Source organism: Platalea leucorodia, assembly GCF_965183815.1.
Source record: "Platalea leucorodia genome assembly, chromosome: W".
Classification (NCBI taxonomy): Eukaryota; Metazoa; Chordata; class Aves; order Pelecaniformes; family Threskiornithidae; genus Platalea; species Platalea leucorodia.
In genome coordinates this window covers 31,422,729-31,445,043 of record NC_138859.1, presented here as the reverse complement: position 1 = coordinate 31,445,043, position 22,315 = coordinate 31,422,729, and the positions used below count along the sequence as shown (strand labels likewise).

The following is a 22,315-nucleotide window of genomic DNA, read 5'->3' as shown; positions in this document are numbered from 1 at the left end:
GTTAGGTAAATTAAGGGATTGAGTGATAGTCTGGGATTTCAGCATTAAGCCTATGTTTTCTTGTTGCAGTTTTAAATCAGAGCTTTAATGCTAGCTGAATGCATTGTCTTGGAGTGAAGTTTCTTGTAGCCATTAAAATAAGTGATTTAGAAGTTCCTGCAATATGAATACTGTATTCAAGCTATATTATTATCTGTTAGACTACAATAGCCCGTTGGAGTGTTTATAAAAAGATTGTATTGTGTAAATTTGTGTTTAGGGACATTTTAAAAACAAAACTATTTACCCAATTGCCTAGCACATCTCAGGTGAATGTGTATTCAGGGACTTTTAAGTAAATTAATATCTGATGTAAAATATAATGTGCAGAGTTATATACTTAATAATGCACACTGGAATAGTCTAGAGTAGATCTGTTATGCTGAGTGTTAGGAAATACGACAGTGATGAGATTTAAGCTTTTGCCTTACTTACACAGTAGTTGTCTTTCAGATCAGTGCATGTTGGATGCTTAAATATGGTTCTGCTCTTAAGATGATATGATGAAGTTCTTTCTACTGTAGAGTCTAAGCAAGCAGTGCCAAAGAAATAGATTTTTTTTTTCCCCCTTAGGATCAGACACCATTCATGATTCAAAAGGAGGACAAGGAGGAGAAAACTTTCATTCCAGATCTAACTTAGGAACATTTAAAGGGTGTTTGGAGTGGGGTGGTGAGTTAGGTGTTGAACGTGGTAGGAGATGCAAGTTTTGCCTACTCCCAGCAGCACAAAAAGTCCTATATAGTTCCATATGCAAGTGATAAAACCAGACGTTGGCAAATTAATCTCTCTTATTCACAGTGTAGGTTGTTAATTGTTCTCTCTACTGGCTGTCGATATAATGTGAAATTTTCATTCCCCGATCAAGACGGAAAAAGTTGTGGCTGAAAATGTTAACATTTGCATTTTTATTTGTTGATTTATTTAAAGGACAGCCTCTCTTACAGTAATCCATCACTCAGTGACACCCCAAATATGAATAATGTATTGTAGACTTGCGGTTACAATGTGTAATAAGTGCCAGAGGCAGTAGAAGAATGTTAACTATGTTGCAAATGTAATATTTATTGACTCATACTTTATTGCTTTCGAGGTTCAATAATACTGACCATAGGACATTAATATCACTTATCTTGATTTTAGTTGGGCACCTCTGTATGTAGAAATAACCCATCTCTCTCATACTTAAAAAATAAATGTAAATTTTACAGCACTTTGTAAGAAGTGCATTATAGGTTTCTTTGCTTAGTGCTCACAATTCTCCTTTTCTGCCTTCTCATTTACTTATATCTGACATTGATCCCACTCCAATTGCCTGACCCAGATGGTGAGCATCTCAGCACTCTTCTAAAGGCTTTATTTACTGGCTGCATTATGATCTTTTGCCTCTGATGGTGTTTGGACCAGGTTTCTCTTCCTGTTAAAGACCAGTATGAAAAGAGAGAGTTTTCCAGTGCTTCTGTCTGAAAAGATGGTGGCTGAAAGGCTAAAACAGAGATAACTTCTCTTTTGGAAAGACATGCATAGCAAATCTAAATAATCTCTGTTTTAGAGGATTGTGGCTGTCAGAAATAGAAGTGTTTAATTAGGTCAACAGTTGTTATTATAGACTTGGCATTTATTTTACAGAGAAATTTTTAACCAATGAATAGAAATACATTAGAGCAATTTTGGAAAGTTAGGATTTAAAATTCAGTGTTTTTGAGAACCAAAATTTTCATGATACTCTACGTAAGAAAAATATTTGCAATAAGGCTATGCTACAGTAGGAAATCAATCAGTAGTAATCGTTCCTATCTTCAGTACTTGCTCCAGAGTTTTGCTTCAGAAACTGGTACAGACTGGGCAAACACTACTCCTTATCAACGCTGTTTGGTTACGACCACTAAAAGCTTTGAAGTCTCAGGGATGAAATGCAGATGTGAACCCAGGACTGGGATCAAAACCAAATCTAACAATGGGAGATTTCAAGCTTGTGTTGAAATCAGATTTCACCTGTGAAGCCTGGCTCTTAGGAAACTTGGAATTGGGTTCAGCCATGAAAATTATAAGCCTTGATTATATTTCATGTTGTAGACATCAAGTAAATTTTGAAATGACATTCTGTATTTACATCTGAAGTTATCAAATTTAACACATCATCAGCTTCTTTTTCTTTACTGTGTGTAACAGGAACATCTATTTGTGTCAAAGCAGCCTACCTAATAGCTGCTTTGTGATAACAGTTTTGGTGTGCCTGTTGCTGACAATGAAAATCATATTGGGAAATTCTGACTTGCAGTGCCAAAGGATTAATGATAATTAGCAACTGTTGGCTGTAATTGTCACCCTCATTAAAAAGCAGAATTATGTATTTCTTAGTTATAAATAACCTTTCTAATTGTACTTGATGTGTGCTAGTTTAATCAAAAAGTACATTTGCAAACAGGCAGATATTTGCATTAATCTAGCACTGGATCTTTGAGTCTTTTTTGATCATCTTTTATTCCAAAGTTGACTAGTTGGGGGAAGTCTATTACAGCTACATATCCTTTACACATTTTTTTTATTTAGCTCTCTGGATCTGACAGGATTTTGTATTAAAATGAGGGGTAACGTCTTCTGGGAACGTTCAGTGCAACAGAAAACGTGTCAGTTTTGAAGTAGTTGGCAAGGTTTCCATCATTCAGTGGTATGACAATAACTTGATTGTAGTTTGAAAGTAATAATAAGCAAAGGAAAATAGAGTACAAATCATATTATGAAGCTGACTTAACTCTTTAAGTCTGCTTCTTACCATCATCTTCATTGTTATCTTAATTACTTTTTTCCCCTGTGCTTTTGCAGGTTCTCAAATACCACGTTAAATCTTGAATGTTGGTTCATTGGATGCGATTCCTGTTTGCACTTGTAATCACAGCATGAAAACTTAGAATCACAGAATCATTAAAGTTGGAAAGGACCTCTGAGATCATCGAGTCCAACCGTTAACCTAACTGCCTGGTCCACCTCTAAACCATGTCCCTAAGACTTAGTCTCAAAATACTTTTTTAAAAAATATTTTCAGGTTCCTTCTGTGCTGTGCTTTGCCCCTTTGTCAAAAAACCTGATTTGACTATCTTTTCTTCCTCCACCCTCACCTTAGCTGGATATGCGGAATTAAAAATAAGTTGTTTGTCATTCATATTTTGATTACGGATTGGAGGCAAATGCAGGTTTAACCTATGTGTTGCATGGTCCGTGCTTTGATTATTAATACAGTTTTAATGCTCGCATTTTAAATCAAAGGGCTTAGGTACCGAACGCTCTGGGAGAGGGAGCGGATGTGTATGATTGTGAACATACAGTATCTTCCTCAGTGGAATGTGAGCTTGGGATGTGGTAACATGTTTAATAAAAATTGTGGTGATGGAAAGCTGGAAAGAATCCTTTTAAAAAGTGACACAAAGTGGTGATGCTGTAACTCAAACATAGGTGACCAGGATACCGCAGTGTTTCTGAGGTCTGAGCAGGGCCTTGCACCAGTCATTTCCCACCTCTGCTAGTCAAACGTAGTGTGCATCAGGAGATGGTCTCAGCAGACGGACACAGCTCTGTCTTCTCAATTATTTCCAGCTGATGAGTTGCCTACTTACAAAAGAAATTCTTGCCTCTCTGTCACTTAAGGACATTAACCAGCGCTCTATACTATTTCATTTGCCCCATTTCCAGTTTTTAATGTACTTTTTTTTTTTTCCTTCATGATATTCTAATTCTCTGCCTCAATGAAGACCTCCAGCTTTTGTTTTTGCTACCACGAATAGCATAGTATCAGCAGCAAATGTCGTCTCATTATTTATCCTTTCTGTAGGCCACTTATGAATGCATTAAAGAGTTCAGGCCCTAACGGATTTCTGTGAGGCTCCACTGGTGACCTCCCTGGCCACTTTATAGCAGACCAATTTTAATGTTTTCTCTTTATTTCCTGCCTTTTAACCAGTTATCAACCCATTAATGGATTTTCCTCTCAGTTTATGGCAACTTTGGTGATAGATTTGCTAGAAAGCTTTTGGAACTCCAGATAGACTATATAAACTGTATTTTCCTTTTTCAGATGCATAATAATTCTACAAATCTAGTAGAGGTCCCCAGTGAATTAAGACTTAATATTAAAGACTCTGCCGATATGTCAAGTTTATCGATTCTTTATTATAATTTCTATCAATCTGCTTGTTCTAAACATCAGACCTCTTCCTTTGTAGATTTCTGTATCATTCCAGATCACTTTAAAAAAACCCTAAATTTGCCCCAGAACTGAGGCAGTTTTAGGCAATTAGTTATGTGCTACAGTTAATAGTTCAGCTATTTCATACCTGAGCTCCTTCAGAAGTTTGAGCGAGTACCAGCTGATCCCAGCAATTTATTATTGTTCATTCATGTTGATTTGTTCTGTAATGTATGTATACGACACTTCAACTTGAGACAGGTCTTCCACCGTGTCCTCTGTGGCTTCAGAAACTTCCTAAGTTCCTGCATGGTGAATATGTGTCAGCTCATTGAGCTTTTCTGCTATGGCCTTATCATCCTTACATGCTCCTTTATAACTTTATCTCCTCTTGGCTTTAACAGATATTCAGACTTCCTATTTTTTATATATTTAAAGTGTAATTTGTTATTAGACCTTATGCTTTTAGCAGGATAACCTTTAGTCTTTAGCTGGAATTTATTGTGGGGATTTTTTGGTTGTGGTTTTGGTTTTTTTTTTCTTTTTTTCTTGAACTATCAGTTTGTTCTTTGCTATTTTCTTTATTTGGACCTGACTGAACTTTACTGTTCCACTTAACTGGTATGACTCCAGTTCATCCTTCTGAAGTTTTTCTCCATAGGTCATGTGTCCTTTTTTGGAGCCCTAGTATGACTATTAGACAAATGTGTGCCATTTGCAAATGTTTTACCCTTTTGACTGCCCCTTTTAATTTCTTTTTAACAAACTTTCTCATTTTTATGTTTCCACTTCTGAAGTGAAAGACTGCTATAGGAAATTTTTGCTCCATAGAGATGTTGAATCTAAGTACGTAATGTATGTTGTTACTCTTTGGTTGTCACATCTGAACAGTCCATTGCACTGCTCAGATGTGGGAGAGATTTTGTGGAACGAGCAACCCAACAGACTAGGACTTCTCAGATTGGAAAAGAGGTAACTATGTTTAGGATACCTTAAAATTTCATAAAATCATAAGTGATGCAGACAACGAATAGGGAACAATTCTTTATTGTCTGGTCTACTGGAGAAACTGGTGGCCATCAGACAGAATTGTGAGATGGCACATTCAGAGCGTGCAACATTTAGACAGAGACCAGAGGTCCAGTTAGCCCGTATCCTGACTTCTTGTTATTGTGTTCTTAACTCCACATACCCCAAGACTGTGTCATTGTGGTTTTCTCTAACTTATACAGCTTTTTAGCTGAAGTCATCCATAATATATGGATTGTAATAATGATTTTAAAATAACTACACATTCATCTCTTAACATCCTTGTTAAGACATTTCTGATGTGGAAAAACACAATATCTGGGCTTAAATCTCAATCTTGTAGTGTTACATATCTGGAATTTGTTCACTGACGCAAGTGGAATTACAATAAGATATAACAACAGAAGACTTGGGCCCTGATTTTTCCTGGATAGGATAATAAAATAACCAAGGTATCTTCCACATTTGGGTAAGGAAAGTCATGGCAGTGTTTCAGTGTAAAGACTATTGAACTGTTAAATACGTTTTTGTTTTGTAGGCTTTCCAGCATTACTTTTGGGAACCCTGAATCATGTAACTTACCTTCTAGTTTTCTGATACATATTTGAAGAAAACAAAGAGTTGATGGGGTAGTCCCTGGTTACAGATCTTTGTTCAAGCTGAGTGCACCAATTTTTACTGTAGGTGTGACTTTTTTCTCTTCCTAGACCAAATTTCCTTTTCAAAAATGCATGCTATTGAATATTGTTAAGTTTGGCTTTGTGATGGGCTGTGACTAGAGCACTGAAGTTCTCTCCTCAACATTTAGATAACCTTAAAGGAAAACAGTATCTTGTGGGTTTTTTCACCATTTATTTCATTGTAAATATTGATTATATTTAGCATTTAAATTTCTCAGTGCAACTTGCTTCTAGCTCCTAGGTAATTTGGGATCACGTATGATAATTTGATCCATTTTGTGTTGTTTATGAGGTGGTACTTCATTTATGGCCCTCTGGTGGTGGTGTGGGGGGAGGGGAAGTTATTTCCTTTAGTCTGGATATGTTGGAGGGAAATAATTTGAAAACATAATGGAAAATTAAACCTTTTACTGAAAATAATATTGTATCTTTGTTTTCTGCCCTATAGAAAGTTAGCTCTGTCTGTTTTAATAGTGGTGCCTTAAGCGTTGTATTTTTCCTTTGGTTCATCCCACCCGTAAGTTTTAAAGGATTTTGTTTTGATACATACAGCTGGAGAACATAGTGAAAAAAATTGCTTTTAAAGTTCTTTTTTCTGTAAAAAACAAAGACATTCCAGAGTACTAATATATAATTTATGTATTTAAAATCTTTTAAAGGAGATTCTCAAAGCCTCTAATGCCATTGTACTTTTAACTTTCATTTTTGCTTCATCTGTATTGAATCATCTTTTACTACTTAAAACAGAAATTGGGTTTATTGAAACATTTCAGTTCTGATTATTTTTTAATAAAGATGAAGAAGTCTAACCTAATGAAATCACTGGAATGAAATGAGAAAAATTAAAAAAAAAAATAATAAGCTGGAGACTTGAAGATTTTATTAAGTCACATTTAGCTGTATGTTTCTCTGTGTGTACCGTCTTGGATCAGTAGGGTGAGAAACGCCTTGTAAGGAACGATTTGCACTGTTAGACTGACTTTTTCTGTTACATTTCCAGAAGGGTTACTGGAAACACATTACCAATAGTTCTTGTGTGTGTAACTTCTGTGCCTGTGATCATGAAATTGTGGTTTCAGATGAGCAGAAGTACTGAATTCAGACACCCCCCCCCCCATAGTTCAGATCTATAAATATATTTTGTAGAGTGTGTGCACATCTGTCAGTCTATCAGGTATCTGTGAAACATCATAATGTACAAGCAGCTTTATGATTTATGAGTTTTCAGGCTTTTTCATACTCTTAGAAATAAAATGCTTCCTGTTCCGTGCAGATTATCTGATAATTCAGTGTTGCACTGTGTAGGTATATTTGTAGTATAAAGGGTGCAGTTTGTAACTTGCTTTGTAAGTCTTGAGCCTGACGTGGCAGGTTCTTCTAATTGTGTCTGTGTCCCTGTATGTGGATCTGCCAGGAATTTTTCAAGCTCCACTTTTGTTCCGATGACCTTGTCCTTGCTGAGGAGCCTATGTTGTTCCAGCACTGCCTTCCCTTTTTACTGTAACAGGTGAAGCAATTCCTAGAAGGACTTTAACAGTGCTCCAGCTGCTGCTTATCCCAGCTTCTGCTTGACTCTGTTAATTGCTCTGTGCATCCCTGTTCTTATCCATATGCTTGGAATTTGGAACTTTCATATCCACCTCGTTCATAAGCAACAAACCGACCTAATAAGAGAGATGTCCTCTCTCTCCCCCTTCCTTGCCAAGTTCAAATCTCTTTCAATCTTCTTTTTCCTATCTCCTGATGCCATCTAAGCTCCTAGATTTCTAGACGTGAAAGAAAAGTGTGCTTTCTTAACTCAGCCTGTAGTGACAGCTAGATACTACTGTGATGAGCATCTTAAGGAACGTCGAGATCACTAGAATGTATAGGCCTACTGTAATTATCCATACAATTTTCTTGTTTTCACTCCTTCTGTTTTGTTACGAACTTTTTAGCAGCAGACCATTTCTACCAGTGCACAAACCGTAACATCACATGACATTGACTTTACTCAAACCAGAAGATTTTTGTGCCAAGGTTATAACATTGTATCATTACTTCATTGTATCTGTGTGAAAATTTTAATTTCACACCCTGCAGACTTCACTGTCTCTGTGCACTCTGCTCGTGTTGTTGCATAGAAGGGTAAGCCCCTGGGTCGCATTCATTTTGTAGTGTGTTTTGGTTTGGGGTTTTTTTGGTTGGTTGGTTTGTTTGTTTTTTTTAAGTAAGAGTTCTGTTTCCTTTGAGAGGTCTTGCTGTAAAGTTAGCTGGGGATTTCTGCCAGAAAAATATTTGCAAGCTTAAAGTGAAGATACTAAAAATATTTTTACTAAAAGTTTCTTACAGTGTGGTTATGACCATCTTATTCAAAAAGAAAAAAATGTGTATGGGGTTGTGCACTACACTATGATATATTTGTACATGAATAGATGCAAGTGATTTGGTAAAGTATGTGGGGAAGGGAGGGAAAACCCTTGTTTAAATATGTTGTCAGGTTTCCCATGCATCTGATCTGATTTTAGTGAGTTGCAAAGCTTTCTGGGCTGAAGCCCTTAGTTAATGTTTGGATGGTTAATGGCGCTTCCTGGTTTGCAGGCATTGGCATTTTAAGCTTCCCTGGTTGCACCATGCCTGTACTGTATGGGTAAGTCAGAGTCCGGTCCTTGCTAGTCAGTCCTTGCCCTTTTGTCATATGCTGTCCATGAGGTTTTATGTGTTTATGAAGAGAAATACTCCACTGTGAAGTCACAGAATAGCTGAGGTTGGAAGGCACCTCTGGAGATCATTACTCCAAGCTCCTGCTTAGAGCAGGGGCAGCTAGAGCAGGCTACTCAGGACTGTGTCTGTCAGATTTTTAATGTCTCCAAGGATGGAGACTCCACAACCTCTCTGGGCAACCTGTGCCAGTGTTCAACCACCTACATAATAAAAAAGCTTTTTTCCTTCCATTTGAATGGAATTTCTTGTATTTCAGTTTGTGCTCATTACCTCTTGTCCTTTCAATGGGCACCACCAAGAAGAACTTGGCTCCATCTTCTTTCCTCCCCTAATCAAGTATTATACATGTTGATAAGATCACCCTGAGCCTCCTTTGCTCCAGGCTGAACAGTCCCAGCCCTCTCAGACGTTCCTTTTGTGTCAGATACTTCAATTCCTTAATCATCTTTGTTGCCCTTCACTGGACTCACTCGAGTGTGTCCATGTCTCTCTTATACTGGAGAGTCCAGCACTGGACACAGCACTCTAGCTGTGTCCCACCAGTGCTGAGTCGAGAGGAAGGATCACCTCCCTTGGCCTGCTGGCAGTGCTGGCCTTTGCTGGCTTATGTTCAGTTTTTTGTCAACCAGGACAGCAAGTGTCCGGGTCTTTCTCTGCAAAGCTGCTTTCCAGCCAGTCAACCATGGCATGTACTAGTGCCTGGGGTTATTCCTCCCCAAGTGCAGGACTTCACATTTCCCATTGTTGAATGTTATGAGATTCTTGTGGGCCCATTTTTCCTGTCTGTTGAGGTCCCTCTCTGTACACTTTCTGGCCCCTCTCAGCCTAGAATATATTCAGAAGAATATGGGAATGAGAGACTTAGCATCAGTCTCTTGAGCCATTAAATGCCCTGCCTTATTTTGTAGCATATCAATGATGACCTTATGTAGTTTCTGACAGAAACGTGGACTGTTTGCAGGTGTATGGTTATCAAAAAGTAATCCTGCAGAGCCCAAGATCATCTTTGCTAGTTGCTGCTGGGAATGAACAAACTAAAATTTCACTTCCCTGCCCATCTGTTCGGCAACTGAAAGTAGGTAATTTATCTCAGTGGGACACCTACCACCTGTGTAAAGTTTTTGAAAGAGGTTTTTAGCGTGCAATAACTACAGCCAAGGGACACCAGGCCTGAGCGCATTGTACTCCATGCTTTACTGCTGGCTTTTTCTGTAGGATGCCTTCTAACTTGGTACTTGAACAGTGTCAAGCCCATTCAGTGCCTGTGTCCCTAGGAAGCTTACAACTACTCTACCTGCTTTGCCACACAGCAGGCTCTTGTGCTGACTGCGTGCAACTCCTTGCCAGCAGTCGCCCCTCTTTGACGTGCTAAGCCAGGCACCACCACCATGCTCTATTTTTTACAGCTACTGTTTTATCTCAGTGGCTTCTCTTGAATTATGTATCCTCATCTTTGATGTATGAAATCTCAGCTGATTTAAAGATTACCCCAGAGAGTTCAGCACACCTGGAAATGAATGGAGCGACAGATAGTCCCAACCCTTCCACACCAAGTGCAGAGTAGGAAGTTTTACAGCTGTTGGGTACTGGAATACAATTTTTATGGTAGCGTTGTTTCTTCACGTATGATCTGCACTCAAGCAATCAATACGTTGGGATGCCAAGTATTTGAGCTCAGTTGCAATGTTTGTTCTCGGGCAAATTGAAGTGAATGAGTTCAAATAAAGAGCTGGTCAATAGGGAGATCGTGGGCTGTTCTGTTAGGGCTAGGCACCAAGGGTTTCATTAGATAATCTATCCAAAATTGTGTGTGCCTCTCAACAGACAGTGAGTAGAACAGAGCAAGTGAATGCAAATCTGGCTGAAAAGCAGTTGCTATCTGATGTAAGGCTTCTGAGTATGTTATGAAGGAAAAAGAAGAAACTTAGCCTAAACTGCATATATAATGTCAGCAAGATATAGAATCACAAAGCATATAAAACTTAAGCGCTCTAGCCTATGAAGCATACTTCAGTTTCTTCAGTGGGTGTTGTGGTCACTCTGCTCCCTGCAGAAATTAGACTTTAGATGAACTACAAGATTCTATTCACCTCTCTTATGCCAGCTACTATGCCATTAGCATTAAGGAAGTGATACCAATTAAAAGCTGAGAGCAACAAGCAGAGCTCATGTTTGTGGTGCAGTCTGGGCTTTTTGCAAGGCAAAGTAGGTCCATTCCCTGTATTTTAACTATTACTATACTTCAAATTTTAATTCCTCTGGGTTTCTAGGTAGTTTCAACCCCAATAGCTCCCTACCACACCATCCTGTAAAACGTCCTTTTCTCTCCTAACTCTCCTGCTATGCACCCAGTTCATGAACAGAGAACAGCAAGGCATTGTTTTTTCTAATAAATGTTCTTTTTAAAATCAAGCCTCTGACTGAACACTTTCTTCTCACTACTTGGTTACTTCTGCCCTTTCTCTTTTTCTCCCTGTTCCCTACCAAGGGACTGCTAGCACAAGCACAAGGGCTATCATCATGGCCTTGCTGTTCCAGGGATCAGGAGCTGGGAGATGTTTGCATTTACTTCTGGAGTGTAATTCTAACTGATGGGTTCTTATCAGGTTTGCCAAGTCCATCCATCCAATTGTCTATTTCTGTTTTGAAGACCAAGCAACCATAAAGTTGAAAACTGTGTTTTATTTTTGGAATCTGAAATTTCAGACAATGCATTTATGAATTATTTATAGGGAATGTGTTTTCAGTAATGTGCAGCATAAAATGGAATGGGTGTGTATCCACACTTGCCCTGAACTCTCCAAAGTGCATGCTAATAAACAGAATTATAACCTACCATCACTTTTGTCCTGTAAGATTTACAATGCAAGCCCTTTTTTATGTGGTTTAATTCAAGTCAGTTTGTCAACTTAAAGCTCTAGTGTTTTGTTTTGAAGTACAACTTGGTGAGTGATTTTCTGTTACTTAAAGAAATCTAACTGCTTTCCCCCCCCCCCCTATTTCAACCAGAGTTAGTTTCTGTAAATTTTTCTAGTCATGCTGGCACAGAGCCACGCTAAATTATGCTTTAATTCACAATTAGAAGGAAGTGGCAACTGTGCAAAGCAGCAAACCTTTCATTTAAAATGGCCATTATACAAGATCATGATTCTACAGAATGATTAAGATATTGAAGAATAATTATGATATCTTTAGGTTTTTGGCCATTTAGAAGTGCTGGGCTTATTTAATTTTTTTAGACCTCCCTGAAACAGCTTTTTTCATAATGACAGTAATACAAGACTCTATATTATCACAACTTGGTGTTTACTGGTATCTGAATTGTCTAACGATAACTTATTTTCATTGATATAGCTGACAGGGCAGAGATAATTAAGAAACAGAAGAATTTGAGTGCTAGATTTTGCTATTAAACACTCCATGCCACAGCAGAAGAAATTAAGCTGACAAGCAGGAGAGGAAGGATCGTACAGATCCACAGGAAGAGTTGGTGTTTAGGTACGGCAATTGACTGTATGTAAAATATTTCACCAGGATAGAAAAAAAAAGAAAAGAAAAAGGTAAAATAAATAATTTCCAAGCATTCACTGAGGCATCTCATTTCCGGGGTGTAAAGTAGAGAGCTTGCAATACTTATTCACCCCGACACAACAGATGGCAGCAGGCTGGGAAGAAACCCAGCCCCAGTGAACCAATGGCAGAACTTCTATTGGCTTCCACAGGGTCATGATTCCACCCCAATATATACTTAAAACTACTGTGGTCCAATTTTTGCTCCTCTGCTCAATGAGGTTTTAAATCTTGCACAGCTAGTAGCAGTTCTTGCCACAATGGTTAGAAAGTCAATGAAAGCTCACAGTTCAGTAACTAAATGACAAGGTAAGAAACTTTGGAATCATAAAAGGTTATAAGTGCTTGACCTAAAACTATGCAGATCTCCCAGTGACTGTATAATTGAAGCAAAAAGTTGATTTATTATCTGGCAGGCTGGGAATTTGGACTGAGCTTGTGAAAAAGACAGATTGCTAATCCATGTAAATGGTGATGGACTTTGCAAGCTGTATGTGGTGGGTTTTTTTTTTCTCCTAAGCCCTGCCCCTTAAATTTGTTTTCTACTTATTTAGTACCAACAAAGTTCTAGGCAGTGTACAGGGCGTAAGGTAGTCCCAGCTTTGCCAAAAGCACACTAGGAAAAAGAGTGGAAAAGAAATCAAAACTAAGGGGCAACACTGAGACTGGCAGAGAGGAGGTTCAGAATTGCACTGTGACTTACATATGCAACCCTTTGTCAGAGGCTTTAGTACATTATAAAAGAAAAAGCATAATTTTAAAGATGACTCCTTGAATTAGTTTGCTTTGAGGGGAAAGATGCTTAGGGACAAACTTGTAAGAGCAAAAAACTGAGAAGAAAGGCTGTTAAGGCAGGAGAAGTAGGGGGATGAGGTATGGCAGAAAAGATGGTGACAGCTTAGTTTTGGCCCAGAACAATAAAGCGTGAAAATCTTGCTGAAGATATGCTATGATGACAGAGTGCTTAAAGGGAATAAAAGCTAAGCATGCTCTGAAGTGCAAAGTTATTATGTAATATCACAGCAAAGTCAGGGCCCCGGGTGCTGTACATATACTGAGGTTCATTTTCTGATCTGAAGAGCTTTCAGACTTGATGAGACAGAAACGGGTGTGTGGGAGAAAAGGACAATACAAACAGAGTGATTGCAGAGGTGGTTGTTAAACTCCATGGTAGTTCCGTGGTTCTGTAATTTCTTTCTTTTATACTAAAACTTCATTCTAAATTATTCTTCTGTCACTGGCAGATCTGATTTAAAAGGTTTCTTTACTTCCCAACACTCATGTCTTTGTTCACCCTCCCCTTCCAGAATTATTACAACCTCAGTTATGCCAATTCAGCTGCCTGCAGCCATACCTTAAAAGAAACAATATCTGGGTGGTTTTTTTGTTGTTTTTTAGCTACTAAAAGCACACAGAAACAAAAACAATGAAGAAGCCCTTTCAGTTGTATTTGACAGGTTGGTAACATGGCAGCAGGGTCTGAGTGAAAGTCCAATGAGGAAATAATAGAAAAAGCTGAGTTACCAGGAGCAAAGAGGTAGGATAACAGAGGATTGGGAGCATTGAGACGGGAGTGCAGGGAAAGGTGAGGAAAGCAGGTGTTGGTTTCTGACTACCAGGTAAGTGAAAATGGCCTGTTTGTGTAGCAAGGAGGAATGAGAGCAGCAGTAACTCTTATTTCAGTAATGACAGCTGGTTGGATGCTATCATAGGTGAAGTCAGGGTGAAAACTGAGGAAGAAAAATCTCTTATCATCAGCCCTGCCTTAGGGTACAAGTTTTTTGAGATGCTGTTGCTGGATCCAGTGTCCTTTAGTGTACTGGCTGTGCTTGGTATGCAAAAGGCCAAGGGCAAACCAGCAGCACTCAGCCCCTTTCAAGACCAAGTCCTCTTTAGCTCTTTACTACTGTTTATCACACTGAGGATGGAGGGTTGTCCCATAACACTGCCAAGCATGGCTCATTTCAGTTAGCAAAGGTGTGGTGTTGTTACCCAATTCTGCTGCTTCTCTCCAAATTCTCCTGTGCCAAGACTGTAATCTCTGATTCCTTTTTTAACAAGATTTAGTGATAATTGTTAGTAACCCTACAAAACGAGGCATTGAGTTCATTGGCGTTGTAGGTCTTGCAGCATACAGGGATGTGTTGCAGTGTGGTGTATCAATACACACGTGAGAGAGGGATGTGCGGAGCGATGAAGCGGCAGCAAAAAGGCTGTTGTCATCCGAGTCCGCACAGACAAGCATTGCGTGAGTGCTGGAGGGAGCTAATCACCTCTCTGCTTCTGTGTAACCTCACCAGGGGAATGTGGTGCTCATTTCTGGGTGATCGCTTACTAGAAAGATATTGTCAAAGATCAGAGGAGAGTGGCAAAATCTGTTGCTATGCTAGAGGTATTGATTTATGAGAGAAGATTAAAATACGTGTGGCTCAGATAAATGTTGACTGAGACTGGAGCACAAGGGATAAATGTAATGTTGTTCAAATACTTAAGGAGTATTTGCACCAAAAAAGGAGACGGATTTCTCAGTACCGTGCCAGATCTTTAGCTATAACTAATAGCGTGAAGCTGGGAGGAAGAAAATCCTCATTGTTTATCTCTAGCTGACTATCAATCAGAAACATTGTTTGTAACATATACCTTTTCCTCCTACCAAACTCCGAAGCAAAAATTCATGGAACATTTGTGGCACTTGCCATGCTATTCTGATCTCTTTAATTTTATGTTATATCTTTCCCCCTGGACTTTGCCTTATCTATATAGACTGTGTGCTCTTTTGGAGAGAGGATTGCTCTTACAAGTGGTTGTAAAGTGTGTCCCCCTGATCCCGATCAAGGCCCTTTAGGTTATACTGTAGCCTATAAATAAGTAATAATGGTAATGATAGCATGAGATATATTTGGCTGTGGAATGACTTCCCAAGGAGAATAACGAGAGGCTGATTGTTAGCAACAAATGTGAGGAAGCACACTGTAGGGAATAGTTCTTGGTCAGCAGGGAGATGGCTGGATGATCTAATAAATAAGTCTTTTCCTTCTCTAGGTTATGATTCTGTGAATACTGCCTCGGAGAATTCTCTAAAAGTCTCTGATACTGTAAGCTCTCTATTATGTGGGTGTGGGTTTTACAGCACTCTGGGAGGCTCTTGCTGAGGACACTGTGTAAATATATTGTTTTACATTGTGTGATGTATTTTAAATAAAAGGCTCAGATCTTTTTTTAATTGCTTTGAAATATTCTGCAGTCTGATCTTTTTCTTTAAGAATTAAGAAACTTTGAGATGCCTTTGGAAAATACACGCTTTGTACACTAATTCTTTGTGTTCATTCTCCTGATGGAATTTTTGGAGACTTTATGATAAGATTACTTTCACCAAACTTTAGCTGTCTAAGTAGTTAGACTTCTAATCCAAACTTGTAGACTTTACAAATTTTCTTCTCCTGTGATGAAACATGCAGACTTTCAAGCTCATGAAAGTTAGATGAAAAAATATACATTGTGGAAGTGCCAAAACCAGGCTTAGAAAAGATATTGTTTTCCAGTCTGTCATGGAGGTGCTCATTGACTTTCCTGCATGCTGGCAAATGTACCAAAAAGGTGAAGACAGACTGAATTATCACCATCCTTAAAGGGACAGTTGCCCACCTCATTTTCCTTCTGTTGAGAGGGCAAAACCCATCAGAGAAAATGTGTCTAAGCATCTAGCACTGATGGGACATTTGGTTGCTTGGTTGAACATCTATACGTGAGGAATTTCTGTATGTGGCTTAATGTACAGTGCTGGTACTTCTGCAGAACATTTGGTAATTTTTTTCTCCTTGGGAAGTATGAACAATACAAGCACACCCTTGGCAGTTAATTTGCATTAAAAGAGCATTCAGTATTCACAAGCCAAGTTTGCCAGATCAGTTTTCTTGTTTGAAATGTTCTAACTCTTGGGTGCCTCATCCTGCAGCTTTGACTGCACTGAAGCCATTAAGTGTGATATTAATAATAATAATGATGAAACCTGTTTTTATTTATGCATTTATTCAGATCGTGCAAGGAATACATATCCTGGTTTTAGAGAAAGTTGCATTTCAGGATTTGAGCATGAAAGGGTTAAAGCCAAGATAGACAAAGCCACTGCCTCAAAATGCCTCCTGAAAGAATTAAAGTCTAGGGGCAAGGAGGATATTTTAAATATCTTAGTCACTTAACTAAACAAAAGAAAGGCCTTTGTGATTTAGGGAGCAGTTAGAATGGTTGTAAGATAAGGGGGCTCCGGGATAATCCCATCCCAGACAACCGGGCCTTGGGAGAACAAATGCACGGAAGATAGGAAGTCACAAAAGAATGACAACAGCCTTGAAGGGCACCGTTTACGTGATCCTAGGACTGAGTTTGCGCAGAAGCAAAGGTCAATCAGCGAACACAGTGAAGACGACTACGAGCCTTCATCTGAAGACCCCCAAAGACCACCTGAAGACCACCACGGGAGACGACTGCGCATGCGGATCGGACATTTGCATATGTTAATAAGTTCCAGGGAATCTCATGTTTATGTAAATGATTTCTCGGAAATCCTGTGAATATGTAGGACTTTATAGTATACAATCTCTGAAAGTCCACCAAATCGGTGGCGCACTTATGGTGGAGAATCCCCAGTGCTGCCCAGCGCTGCAATAAAAGGATACCTGCTTAATAGTAACTTCGTTGCTATTGAGTTTCATTTCAGGGACTCTCTGAATGCTCCATTTCTCCCTTGGGGAGATTCGGACTGTGAGGAGAAGCATCCGGGAATTTTTGTATCAAGGATTCTGACTGTGTCTCTTTAAATATTTGGATAGAAATTAATGGGGAGAAAATTGTCTTTGCGAGCTTCAAACCATTCTAGGTCTACTCTGTTGCCTCCAGCCAGATGTTGTCTGATGTTGCCTAGACAAACCAGGGCAAACCATTATCATGGGATTAAACACTAAATACCTGCAAGGAGTATTCTCTTTATCAGATAGTGCTCTGTTAGCTGAGTTCATTCACTTTATTGCATATATAACTGTGGTGTCAAATAGACTGATTTACAACACCTGGTCTTTTACATAATCTTTGCTATTTGCTGTGCTTGTAATCTGCCAAATCATTTAGCCTTCCTGATAGCAGAAACACTGTAAAACTTAGATAAACTTGTAGAAGAAATTAACTCAAAGGTACTGCTGAAATCTAGGGCCTGCACATTTGCTGTAAATGCACTGGCTGGTTTGGTTTCTCCCTATCTAATCTGTGATTGATTGAATGTGGCTGCTGGAAAAATTGAAATTTTATGATAGCACTACAGTCAGAGGAGATAAGCATTTGTATGCTAGGCTAGATTAATCTAAAAAGAAGTTTTAGGTATTGATACAAAAATTCCCGGATGCTTCTCCTCACAGTCCGAATCTCCCCAAGGGAGAAATGGAGCATTCAGAGAGTCCCTGAAATGAAACTCAATAGCAACGAAGTTACTATTAAGCAGGTATCCTTTATTGCAGTGCTGGGCAGCACTGGGGATTCTCCACCATAAGTGCTCCACCGATCTGGTAGACTTTCAGAGATTATATACTATAAAATCCTACATATTCACCGGGTTTCGAGAAATCATTTACATAAACATGAGATTTCCTGGAACTTATTAACATATGCAAATGTCCGATCCGCATGCGCAGTCGTCTCCCGTGGTGGTCTTCAGGTGGTCTTTGGGGGTCTTCAGATGAAGGCTCGTAGTCTTCTTCACTGTGTTCGCTGACTGACCTTTGCTTCTGCGCAAACTCAGTCCTAGGATCACGTAAACGGTGTCCTTCAAGGCTGTTGTCATTCTTTTGTGACCTCCTGTCTTCGGTGCATTTGTTCTCCCAAGGCCCAGTTGTCTGGGATGGGATTATCCCGGAGCCCCCTTATCTTACAACCATTCTAACTGCTCCCTAAATCACAAAGGCCTTTCTTTTGTTTAGTTAAGTGACTAAGATATTTAAAATATCCTCCTTGCCCCTAGACTTTAATTCTTTCAGGAGGCATTTTGAGGCAGTGGCTTTGTCTATCTTGGCTTTAACCCTTTCAGTATGGCTAATTGTCGTGGTTTAACCCCAGCCAGCAACTAAGCACCACACAGCCGCTCGCTCACTTCCCCCCACCGGTGGGATGGGGGAGAGAATCGGAAGGGTGAAAGTCGGAAAGCTCGTGGGTTTGTGATAAATTTGTAAATGTTTGTTCATTGCTTAACTTGGGGAAGATTGCCGAGGGGGGCAAGGTTTCACAATAACCAGAGTGGAGACACGGGGATAGGCAAACAAACCATGTTAACTTCCTGATAAGTATAAGCTCGTGTAATCCTTTGAGGGACTCGGCCCACCGCAAACATCCTGCTTCACGGCTCATGCTGTGTCTTAAGCCAGATAAGAAGGTATGCAGAAGTCAAAAGACCGAGGAAGATTACAGCCTTCCTCTTCGCGACCACCAGGAGACTCGAGACGACCCCCTAGCAACAGCCCACGCATGCGCAAGACGGACCAGGATGTGCCAACGTGTCCCGGAACCCGCGGTCTATAAAAACAGGACTCGTCGTAAGAAGAGCGCGCGCCTAGGCGGAGCTGTGACTCCCCGGCCGCCCAGTGCTGTTTTGCTTGTGGCTGCTTACTTAATTCAATAAACTGCTTCTATTGTTTAATCAACTCTCTATTCCAATTAATTTAAGCGAGAGTAACTTATAACAGGTTGAGATAAGAACAGTTTAATAATTGAAGTAAAATAAATTAGAACAGTTAAATAGGTAAAGCAAAAACCGTGCACGCAAACAGAGCAAAAGAAGGAATTCATTCACTACTTCCCATCGGCAGGCAGGTGTTCAGCCATCCCCAGGAAAGTAGGGCTCCACGCGTAACAGTTACTTGGGAAGACAAACGCCATTCACGCCGATTGTCCCTCCCCTTCCTTCTTCATCCCCCAGCTTTATATACTGAGCATGACGTCATATGGTATGGAATAGCCCTTTGGCCAGTCTGGGTCAGCTGTCCTGGCTGTGCTCCCTCCCAGCCCCCCCCCCCCCCCCCCCCCCCCCCGTGCACCCAGCAGAGCATGGGAAGCTGAAAAAGTCCTTGACCAGTGTAAGCACTACTTAGCAACTATTTAGCAACAGCTTAGCACTACTTAACAAGAAACAAAACATCAGTGTGTTATCAACATTATTCTCATCCTCAACCCAAAACACAGCACTATACCAGCTACTAAGAAGAAAATTAACTCTATCCCAGCTGAAACCAGGACGCTAATCAAACCAGTGTATGTGTTAACTGGGTTTCTTTGGGGTTCAAAGCATCTGTGTATATCTATATAGAGCCTAGTCCAAAACTTTCTCTACGTGAAAAGTCTAATATAGCTATGTGCTAGTGCTCACTATCACTGTGGCTTATTCCATCTTGCGTTGGAGATATCTTTAAGGAGCCTCAGTTTTTAGAGGGTACTTTCTAAATGCTAATGCAAACAACAGGCCTCTCTAAAATGGTCTTCCTTGGCTACCCAAAACCCCCATGTGTTTCTGAAATTTTTGGTTAGGGTAACTAACTGTAAGGCATCACATTTGAGTAGGGTTAACGACTTACATGGTCCAATTGAAACAAAACTAAAGCTGTATTTTTTTGTTTTGATTCGCTCATTTTTGGCTATTAGGGGTGATTTAAACAGACAGATAATAGAAATACATGTAGACAAGCTTAAAATGTGAAAAAGAAATTTGCAAAATGGGGTTCTGATTGGGTGAAATGCAAGCTAGTACATCTGAAGGAAAATAAAACAATCTGTAGGTAGTCAAACAGAGGAGAGAGCCCTGTGAGGCAGTAATGTTGAGTCGGACTGTGTTAGAAACAATGGCGACCATCAGATTGGAAGAAACAATAAAAATTGAACGTAATACAAGATATGACTTTTCCAAGCAATCATAGTGTAACTCCAATGGTTGCCATTAACATCAGCATTAACCCATCAGTACCGCAGTTAACTCCTTTGAACTGAGGAAGTATTTCTGTGTCTTGGACATAACTACAAGTTACCTTGTCATGGTTAGTTTTCTGATGATGGTTGGGACATAACACTCACTGCTGGAGCTAATGAAGGATATTTTGCGTGGCGTTGCTAGTTTAGGGAAGGAAGTCTTTTTACCTGGTGCTGCTGCTGCATGGTGCTGTTGGACTGCACAAGTGGTAGTCTGTCTCTGGGCAATACGTTTGCCACTGCTAATCTCGCATCAATAAACTGTTGTGAATATTTGTACTTAACAGTTTTTCAACCTATCTGAGTTGAGGAACCTACCCCAGCTGTCTGACTTAGTTGCTTAGTCTTCCTAGGCTCCCACTGTCCTGAAAGGAAAAAATGAGGCTTTTCCACCAGGACTCAAAGCAGGAAACGGCTTGAGCTGTTTCCTCACCCTATGGATGAACTCTTTCTGCTTACAAGAGAGGGACCCTATGGAAACCAACCAGCTACACTAATGCCTTAGGTTGGATGCTGTGAATAATGTTCTGTGCATGTAAGTCAATGAATGTGTGAATTATTTCAGCATTGGGAACATTAGACAGATTGATGCTAACAGGATGGAACAAAGAGGACTTTTGGGTAAAACTCTTGAGTGATATCTCTTAGACTGTAGAATAGCCTCCTTGGGGAAGCAGTGGAAACGGTATTAAGACATTTAAAATTGAACAGGAGGAAATATATTGCAATGATCATTTCTGTGCTGGTATTTAGATCAAGTCTTGTCTTGTGTGAATATTAATAAGAAGTCTCTGTCTGAAGTAACTGCCATTGTTCAGTGTGCATTACCAGCTAACATTGGCTTGCAACCTTCCCCCACATCTGTACTCACACTTAAAGGACAGCCTGAGTAATGTTGAGCACCTCTGCCTTCTCTCTTGGTGCCTGACGTTTTGATTTTGTATTGCCTTGCTTGGATTATATTCCTTCAGTGCTTCCACTAGACAGACTCCATATAGTGCATAGAGATTTACAGGAAGCATGTGTAGTTTGTGGCAATAAAGTCTCCTGCTGTTTTCAAATCCCTGGGAAACTAAATCAAGTGTAGACGTCTATTCAAAAAAGTGCAGCATGTGTATAAGTCACTTTACCATTACCTGTGTGGGTCTGCCTTGTACCTGTTCGGTGTATTTGGCTGTCATATCTCTGAGGTCTGTCCTCAGTCTCCGGAGTGCAACTAAGACATTACACACCTCAAATGGAAAAGCTAATGAAACAGCTTAAAATAACCTGAGCACCCATGCTTTGCTTGCCTCTTTTTCACTACCTCTGTGTTGGTATTCCTCATAGGAACCCATACAGCAAAATTCGTTCTGTGCTGGTGGCCCCCATCAGACAAATCTAGTCTGAATTATGAAGGCAGGAAGACTGGACTGAATTCCTGCATGATTCTGTGATGCTTAATGGAGCTCCGTTTTCTTGGTGTGTTTCTGTAGGTATGAAGCCTGTCTTCTTGACCTGGTTGAAGCTATGAGTCCGATATCTGCCCCAGGACACCTTTGCAGAGAATCTTATGACAGGAACAAAATGCATATGCCTCGTAATGTGAGCCACAGGCCGTCGTCTTGGTACCAGACCCATCGCAGCTCCAGAAGCAGAGCAGATGAGCTAGAGGAGAGATGGCTCCTTGAGGAGATTTTCTTCATTTGACACACCTTGTTGGTCTACAGCCCTTCTGTAGAATTTTTGGGACCTTTTTATTGCTGATTTGTTTGTGTTAAAGTACCATTTTTAAATTATTTGAGTGACAACTGCTTGTCTTCCCTCTTCTAAAACATAGCTAATTAGCATCCAGTTTCATTTTGGATTTAGTAATCATGGTGCAAGAACGTTGTTGGGGTAGACCAATCAGAAAGCGTTAACTTTTTTTTCCTAAACCTTTCATGTGCCAAGTAATCATTCTAAAATAGAATTTTTTTTAATATCTACAACATTTCTAATAGATTGAAGTCACAGTTTTGCCAGCCTCATATCGGAAGTATATTGCATTATCGATTTTTAGCTCTAAAGCAGCCTAACATTCAAGAACTGCCATGTTCAAAGTAGATTATTTTCTAATTAAACAAGTCTGCTT

General features: G+C 39.7%; 1 pseudogene across 1 annotated transcript in view; it reads left to right on the top strand.

Annotated features, from left to right (window-relative positions):
- Nucleotides 1-21,891, top strand: part of LOC309601675 (protein hinderin-like) — a 158,145-nt pseudogene extending 136,254 nt beyond the window's left edge. The window contains exon 11 of the transcript XR_014230903.1: nt 21,678-21,891. The product of XR_014230903.1 is annotated as a protein hinderin-like (transcript). The remainder of the gene's footprint in view (nt 1-21,677) is intronic.
- The last annotated feature ends 424 nt before the right edge of the window (nt 21,892-22,315 follow it).